This window comes from Ornithorhynchus anatinus, chromosome 3 (assembly GCF_004115215.2).
Source record: "Ornithorhynchus anatinus isolate Pmale09 chromosome 3, mOrnAna1.pri.v4, whole genome shotgun sequence".
Classification (NCBI taxonomy): domain Eukaryota; kingdom Metazoa; phylum Chordata; class Mammalia; order Monotremata; family Ornithorhynchidae; genus Ornithorhynchus; species Ornithorhynchus anatinus.
Window position 1 is genome coordinate 11,833,259 of NC_041730.1, and position 8,373 is coordinate 11,841,631.

Genomic DNA, 8,373 nt, shown 5'->3' on the forward strand with positions numbered 1-8,373 from the left:
CTCTGGAAGGTACAATAACGGTACAGGGTAGCTGTCAGAAAGCAGGGAACGGACACGCCCCGTACGTCCTCTCGCAATTGTTTGCAACTCCACTTGGCAACAGGGCCAGCGCGGTCCCAGATCGTTTAGAACGACCCCCCTATCCACCAGGGGCGATTAGTATGTTGTGCGCGGGGGAAATGGCTGTGATTCAGCTCCATCTTTAAAAGATTTTCAAACAGAATGCCGATCTGGGCCGAGGCGATTCTCTTTCCCGTACTAATTAGATGGCCCAGGAATAGGCCAGGGGTAAATCTGTCCTTGGGGAGCGATTTATGGAGTTTGGGTTCCCTCCTCCATAGGCGCTGGAAACCGGGGCCTTGAGCTCCTGGGTGGGGGTCAGAGTCACGGTGAGGGGCGGGGAAGGGGGTGCCTAACGGCCTGCCGTTCTGGGAATGTCGACTGTTTCGGTGGACCCCGAACGGTCGGACGGTCGGTCAGTGTGTCCGTTTGACTTGCCCACCGGGAATAGGGGCATTTTTCCAGCTGCTCATTCCCTAATGCAATTGCCCTGCTCTCCCTTGTTTCCCGAGTCTGGTCTGCAAGGTCCAGAGGTGGGGGCTGGGTCTCACTTGGGGCAGCTCAACATTCAGGCCAGATCAGGAGCAGCAGTTAAAGCTGCTCGATGGGTGGGAACAGTCAATCGGTGGTATTTATTGAGCATTGACTATGTGCAGAGCACTGTTGAAAGCGCTTGGGAGAGTAATAATAATAAATAGCATTCGTTAAGGACTTGCTATTTGCCAAGCACTGTTCTAAGCACTAACCTAGATACAAGGTAATCAGGTTAGACACAGTTCATGTCCCCCAGGAGCTCACAGCCTTAATCCCCATTTTACAGATGAGGGAACTAAAGCACTGAGAGGTTAAGTGAGGTGTCCAATGTCACACAGCCGACATGTGGCAGAGCCAGGATTCAAACCCAGGTCTTCTGACTCCCAGGCCCATGCTCTTTCCAGTAGGTTACGCTGCTTCTGTTGGGGGCAGGGAATGGGTCTATGAACTCTGTGGGACTGTCCCAAGTGCTTAGTACAGTGCTCTGCAGTGGTAAGCACTCAATAAATACCACTGATTGATACAATACAATAACACTGATTGACACGTTCCCTTCCCGCAGATGTGTTGGATGGACTGGATGGGCTGTAGACAGTATGGGGAGGGGGGAGGGAGTATAGGGGTAGGGAAGGCAGAGGAGGAAGTCAAGAGCTGCAGGAAGCAAAAGTTAAATGCCACTCCATTCCTCTGTGAGAGTAAAAGCTCTTTGTGGACAGGGAATGTGTCATTTGCTCCGAAGTGCTTAGTACAGTGCATTGTGTTCAGTGGGTGCTCAGTAAATACTACCTACTACTACAACACAGGGAAGACTGGGATGGAGGGAGAGAAAATGTGAGGGTCTTCCCCACTCAGTATATGATCACTGGACCATGAAGCAGTGTGGTCTAGTGGAAAGAGGAAGGACCTGGGAGCCAGAGGACTTGGATTCTAATCTTGCCCCCACCATCTGCCTGCTGTGCTAACTTGTGCGAGCCACTTGACTGCTCTGGGCCTCAGTTTTCTCTGTTAAATGGGGAATCAATTTAATTCAACTCAGTCATATTTATTGAGCGCTTACTGTGTGCAGAGCACTGTAATAAGTTCTTGGGAGAGTACAATAAAACAATAAACGCTTTTCTTGCCCACAGTGAGTTTACAGTCTGTGGGGAAGTGGGGGTGGATGAGCCCTTTGTTGGGCAATGACTGTGTTTGACTTGATGACTTTGTATCAACCCCACTGCCTAGTATAATGCTTGCACAAAGGAAGGACTTAGCAAATATCACTGGTATTATTATTATTATCATTATTAGACAATCATATTTATTGAGTGCTTACTGTGTGTAGGGCACTGTACTAAGCATTTGGGAGAGTATAATATAACCATGACGTAGGAGGTAGAGCACAGGCCTGGGAGTTAGAGATCATGCACTTAAATCCTGGCTCTGCCTTTGTCTGCTCTGTGGCCTTGGGCAAGTCACTTAAATTGCACTTAAGTGCAATTAAAGTCACTTAAAGAGAAGCCTTGTGGCTAGAGAAGCAGCATGGCTCAGAGGAAAGAGCAGGGGCTTTGGAGTCAGAGGTCATGGTTTCGAATCCTGGCTCCGCCACTTGTCAGCTGTGTGACTGTGGGCAAGTCACTTCACTTCTCTGGGCCTCAGTTCCCTCATCTGTAAAATGGGGATTAAGACTGTGAGCCCCACCTGATTCCCTTGTGTCTACCCCAGCGCTTAGGACAGTGTTCTGCACATAGTAAGCGCTTAACAAATACCAACTTTTTTTTTTAATTCCCCATGCCTCAGTTATCTTATCTGTCAAATGGGGATTAAGACTGTGACCCCCATGAGGGACAGGGACTGTGTCCAGTCCAATTTGCTTGTACCCACCCCAACGCTTAGTACAGTGCCTGGCAGATAGTAAGCGCTTCACGAATACCACAATTAATATAACCGGCACATTCCCTGCCCACAGTAAAGTTACAGTCTAAAAGGAAAGACAAACATTAATATAAATAAATAAATGGAGCTAGGAGGTAAACTCCCCACTTGATTGTAAACTCCTTAAGGGCAGGAATTGTGTCAACCAGCTATTATATTGTACTCTCCCAAGTTCTTTGTACAGTGCTCTGTACACTGTAAGTGCTCAATAAATAGCATGGGTTGATATGATTGATTGATATGACTTGGTTCTGAACCGTCATGAACTAAAACTAAATGAGAATCCTTGGAAGGTTGCAATAGTTCTAAAATAGAGCAGGAGAAGACGTCTCAATATTCAATAATTTCAGTAATAATAATGGTACTTAAGTGCTTACTATGTGCCAAACACTGTTCTAATCACTGGGGTAGATACAAATAAATCAGTTTAGACACAGTCCCTGTCCCACATGGGGCATTCTTAAACCCCACTTTACAGAAGAGGTGACTTAGGCCCAGAAAAGTGAAGTGATTTGCCCAAGGTCACCCAGCAGACATGTGGTGGGGCTGGGATTAGATTCCACGTCCTTCTGACTCCCAGGCTCATGCTCTACCCACTAAGCCACACTGCTTCTGGTATTTGTCAAGCACTCACTTTGTGCCAAGTAGTTAACTAAACTTCTGGGTAAATACGAAATAATCAGGTTGGCCATAGTCCCTGTCCCACAGGAGGCTCACTGTCTTAAGTAGGAGAGAGAATCGGTATTTATTTTATTTAGTTAAAAGGGTAACTATAACCTTGTTGTTTAAGTTTCCAGGCCTGTTGACCAGAGAATAATAAATAACTGTAAGGTTAAATTGTCATATAATACGTGAGGCAGAAGATGAAACTTTGGCCTCCTACGACCGCTGTAAAAGAATTTGAGCCAATGCTACAATTGAAAAACTCAAGCAGGGTCTTTCTTTGCTGATCTAATGGTGATTGGAATAAGAAATGTGGACAGACGGAAAACCTCCTGGAAGCGGATGAACTGGATTTAGACAAATCCATTAAAATATGTCATACCGCTGAAGCTAATTCATTTCTTGTGCAGGTGATAGGAAACCATGCGGCAAGAGGCTGTGGCCGGGAGCCAGAATTTGGAGGAGGTGGGCCTAATGAGAAAACACGACAATACACTGAGAAAGGAAATGACTTTAAATCATTTCAATGATTTAAAGTCACGAAGCCACTCTCTTCAAGATGGGACGATGGGACGGTCACCGGCCACAGTCATTTTGGGGAGAGGAAAGTCAGGAAAGGGACTGGTGACAATCTGGAAATGAATCCGGGAGAAGAAGAGAACGTTCCGTAGCGACCAGGTGATGGGCAAGCGAAAAGAAATGGTGGGGTGTGATGGGAGTTCTCCTTGTTGGCTTACAGAAAGAAGGATGATAATAATAATAATAATGTTGGTATTTGTTAAGCGCTTACTACGTGCCGAGCACTGTTCTAAGCGCTGGGGAAGACATAGGGGAATCAGGTTGTCCCATGTGGGGCTCACAGCCTTAATCCCCATTTTACAGATGAGGGAACTGAGGCACAGAGAAGTTAAGTGACTTGCCCACAGTCACACGGCCGACAAGTGGCAGAGCTGGGATTCGAACTCATGAGCCCTGACTCCAAAGCCCGTGCTCTTTCCACTGAGCCACGCTGCTTCTCCAATAATGTTGGTATTTGTTAAGCGCTTACTATGTGCCGAGCACTGTTCTAAGCGCTGGGATAGATATAGGGGAATCGGGTTGTCCCACGTGGGGCTCACAGTCTTAATCCCCATTTTACAGATGGGGGAACTGAGGCCCAGAGAAGTTAAGTGACTTGCCCAGAGTCACACAGCCAACAAGTGGCAGAGCTGGGATTCGAACTCATGAGCCCTGACTCCAAAGCCCGTGCTCTTTCCACTGAGCCACGCTGATGATGGAGTTAGTTAGATTGTCCATTGGGGAACAGTGGGAGAATAAGGGTGTTGTTATCTGGAGGAGCTCCAGGGTTGGGTGAGGTTGAGATGGAAAAGCAGATTTACAGAAGGAATGGGAAACATTTTCAACTACTGCCAACTAGAGAGAATATGGCCACAGGCATAACTTCTGCTGTTTAGGGAAAAAAAGGATACATTGAAGATGAGGAAGATATATTATTATTATTAGCAGTAATAATAATAATAATAGTATTTTAAGATGCTCAGTCTGTGCCTGTTACTTCATCTGTAAAACGGTAATTAAGACTGCGAGTCCTATGTGGAACAGAGACTGTGTCCAACCTGATTAACTTGAATCTACCCCAGCGAATAGAGCAGTGCTTGACACATAGTAAGTGCTTAACAAATACAATTATTATTATTATATATAGTGGGGGCAGAGAGTTTTATTTTAATAGTATTTGCTAAGCACTTAATATGTGCCAGGCACTGCTCTAACTGCTGGGGTAGGTACAAGCTATTCAGGACAATTAAAAGAAAACTCTCTGCCCCCACTATATATAATAATAATAATAATTGTATTTGTTAAGCACTTACTATGTGCCAAGCACTGCTCTGGGTTAGGTACAAGCTAATCAGGTTGGACACAGTTCCTGTCCCACAAGGGACTCACAGTCTCAATCCCCATTTTACAGATGAGTTAAGTGAGGTGCAGAGAAGTTAAGTGACTTACCCAAGGTCACTCAGCAGACAAGTGGTGGAGCTGGGACTAGAACCCATGACTCCCAACCCCATGCTCTATCCACTCCACCATGCGGCTTCCCTCTCACTACCCCACAGCTCTCCCTCTTCACTTCTCACTAGCCAGCTTGGTCACTGTGGCTTGTTCTTGCCTCTCTCGCCACAACCCTTTGCTCGGATTTTTCCTTCTGGTCAGAACTCCCTCTCCCTTCACATCCAGCAAACCACTGCCCTCTCCTCTTCAAGGCACTCTGAAATCCCATCTCCTTCAGAAATCTTTCCCTGATTAATCCCTCATCTCTTGAAGCTAGAGCCCCCAGCTGCTACTTCAGCCTAAACATTTGGATGATCAACACCTCCCTAATAATAATAATGTTGGTATTTGTTAAATGATAATAATAATAATGTTGGTATTTGTTAAGCGCTTACTATGTGCAGAGCACTGTTCTAAGCGCTGGGGTAGATACAGGGTAATCAGGTTGCCCCACGTGAGGCTCACAGTCTTCATCCCCATTTTACAGATGAGGTAACTGAGGCACAGAGAAGTGAAGTGACTTGCCCACAGTCACACAGCTGACAAGTGGCAGAGCTGGGATTCAAACCCATGACCTCTGACTCCCAAGCCCGGGCTCTTTCCATTGAGTCACGCTGCTTTATACTCTAATGCTTCCTTTCATTTTTAATTTATTCTACTGCCTGCCTCCTCTGCTAAACTTAAGCTCTTTGAAGGCAGAAATGTTGTCTTTTAAATCTACTGTACCCTCCCAACTGCTTAATAGCGTGTTCTAGCCCATAGTAAGTGCTGAATAAATACTATTGATTAATAATGACATTTTTAAAGGATTTATTTTGTGCTAAGTTCTGAGGCAGATACAAAATAGATATATGATCCTAATCCTAAATGGGGTTCACAGTGTGGGAGTATGTCCCCCAGTCTTGGCCTATGGGTGAAAGCAGGAGAAATAATGTCAGTACAAAGTTGAAGAAAACAGAGAAGTGCCAGATACATTCAGTAGGTAAATTGGAGAAGACATCCTGAAAGACTAAGTCAACTAGGAGTCCCATGTGGGACAGGGACTGGATCTAATCTGTTGGTACAGTTCTATCCAGGATTTAGCCCAGTGCTTGGCACGTAGTAAAGGCTCAACAAATGCCACAGTTATCCTCTAAACTCTAAGCTCCTTGTTATATTATACTCTCCCAAGCTCTTAGTACAGTGCTCTGCATACAGTAAGCGCTCAATAACTATGATTGATTGGAAACCATTGAAAGAATTGGAGTTTTACTAATATCAAACATGTAAATGTGAAGTTGTATTGCTTAGGTTTTTAAATTGGGCTATGTGATGTTTCACGAAGGGTCGGCTGATAGGGGTGACTTGGTGCAGATTTAGAAGTTAGGGTCTTTCAGCTGCAGGTAAGAGATGTTGATCCAGGGATTAATGATCAAAGCCAACTCATAAAGACACCCAATTCCTCCTGAATCGAGGAAAACTCATGCCGGAGACAGACACACACAAACACTTCTTCCAACCGCACGTCACGCTGTATTTCAGACAGACCTAAACTATGGGAAGAACATTCCCTGATCCTGTTGTCACGTTCTCTCCGAAATCTATAGCGAAAACACTCCCTCTGGCAGAATGGGAAGTTGTGTGGCCTAGTGGAGAGAAGTCGCTCAACTTCTCTGCGTCTCTGTATCCTCAGCCATATAACGGGGCTTAAATAGCCGTTCACCCTCCTGCTTAGACTGTGAGCACCATCTGGGACAGGGACCGTGTCTGATCTGATTGCATTGTAACTATTCCTGTGCTTAGCCCAGGGCTTGGTACCCAATAATATCATTCTTCTTATAATGTTGGTATTTGTTAAGCTCCTACTATGTGCAGAGCACTGTTCTAAGCGCTGGGGTAGATACAGGGTCATCAGGTTGTCCCACGTGGGGCTCACATTTAATCCCCATTTTATAGATGAGGGAACTGAGGCCCAGAGAAGTTAAGTGACTTGCCCACAGTCACAGCTGCCAAGTGGCAGAGCCGGGATTCAAACTCATGACCTCTGATTCTCAAGCCCGGGCTCTTTCCACTGAGCCACGCTGCTTCTTCTTCTTATTATTATTACCTGAGTGTGATTATCTGTAGCAACAAACCTGTTATTTTCATTCTGAATAATCTGGGGTGTTTGGTTCCATTATCAGAGCAGTAACACATTCCTGAAGACGTGTCAGCCAGGGAATGCTGGAATCTGGATCCCGCCTTGGTTCTGACAGTGAAACATGGCCACTGGGCCAAGGCTTGCCCAGTCCCACTTGCCCATATCACCAGCCTTCCCCCGGTCTCAGGTCCTTTCTTGACCTCTCTTCAGAGCTTTGTATCTTCCACATCAAACACACCTGAGGAGAGCCAGTGGCTGAAGCCATTTCCTCTGCTTGAAACCCCTTTTCTGCCTCTTACCTGGACCTCTGTGGGGAGGAAAACCACTGGTGCAGGGCCTTCTTTCTCCTGAAATCCTCATGTGGATTTCGGAGACCTCTAAATCCCAGCTCCACCACTCGTCTGCTGTGTGACCTGGGGCCAGTCACTTAACTTCTCTGTGCATCGGTTTCCTCCTCTGTAAAATGGGAATTAAGACTGTGAGCTCCGTGATTACCTTCTATCTTCCCCAGCTCTTAGAACAGTGCTTGGTAAATAGTAAGCACTGAACAAATATTTTTTTTTTTTAAAGCAGTTCTCAGCCTTCTGTTCTCTGGGCTAAATGCCCTATTTCTTTTCCTTCTCTCTGTAATGTCAAAGGAACTGCCTCATATGAGGTGTTCTGGCCAATTTGCATCTATGGGAAATGAGGGAGTGAGTCCAAGAGCTTAGGACAGTGTTTAGCACATTGTAAGGGCTCAATAAATACAATTGATTGATTATTTAACTGATCTCAGGAGAACATTTAAAAGAAAGTAACAATTGATATTAATAATATGATAATGATGGTATTTGTTAAGCACTTTCTATCTGTCGAGCACTGTTCTAAGCACTGGGGGGAGATGCATGATAATCGGGTCATTCATTCATTCACCTGTATTTATTGAGTGCTTACTGTGTGCAGAGTACCGTACTAAGCACTTGGAAAGTACAATTCGGTAACAAATAGAGACAATCCCTACCCAGTGGGCTCACCGTCTAGAAGGGGGGAGACAG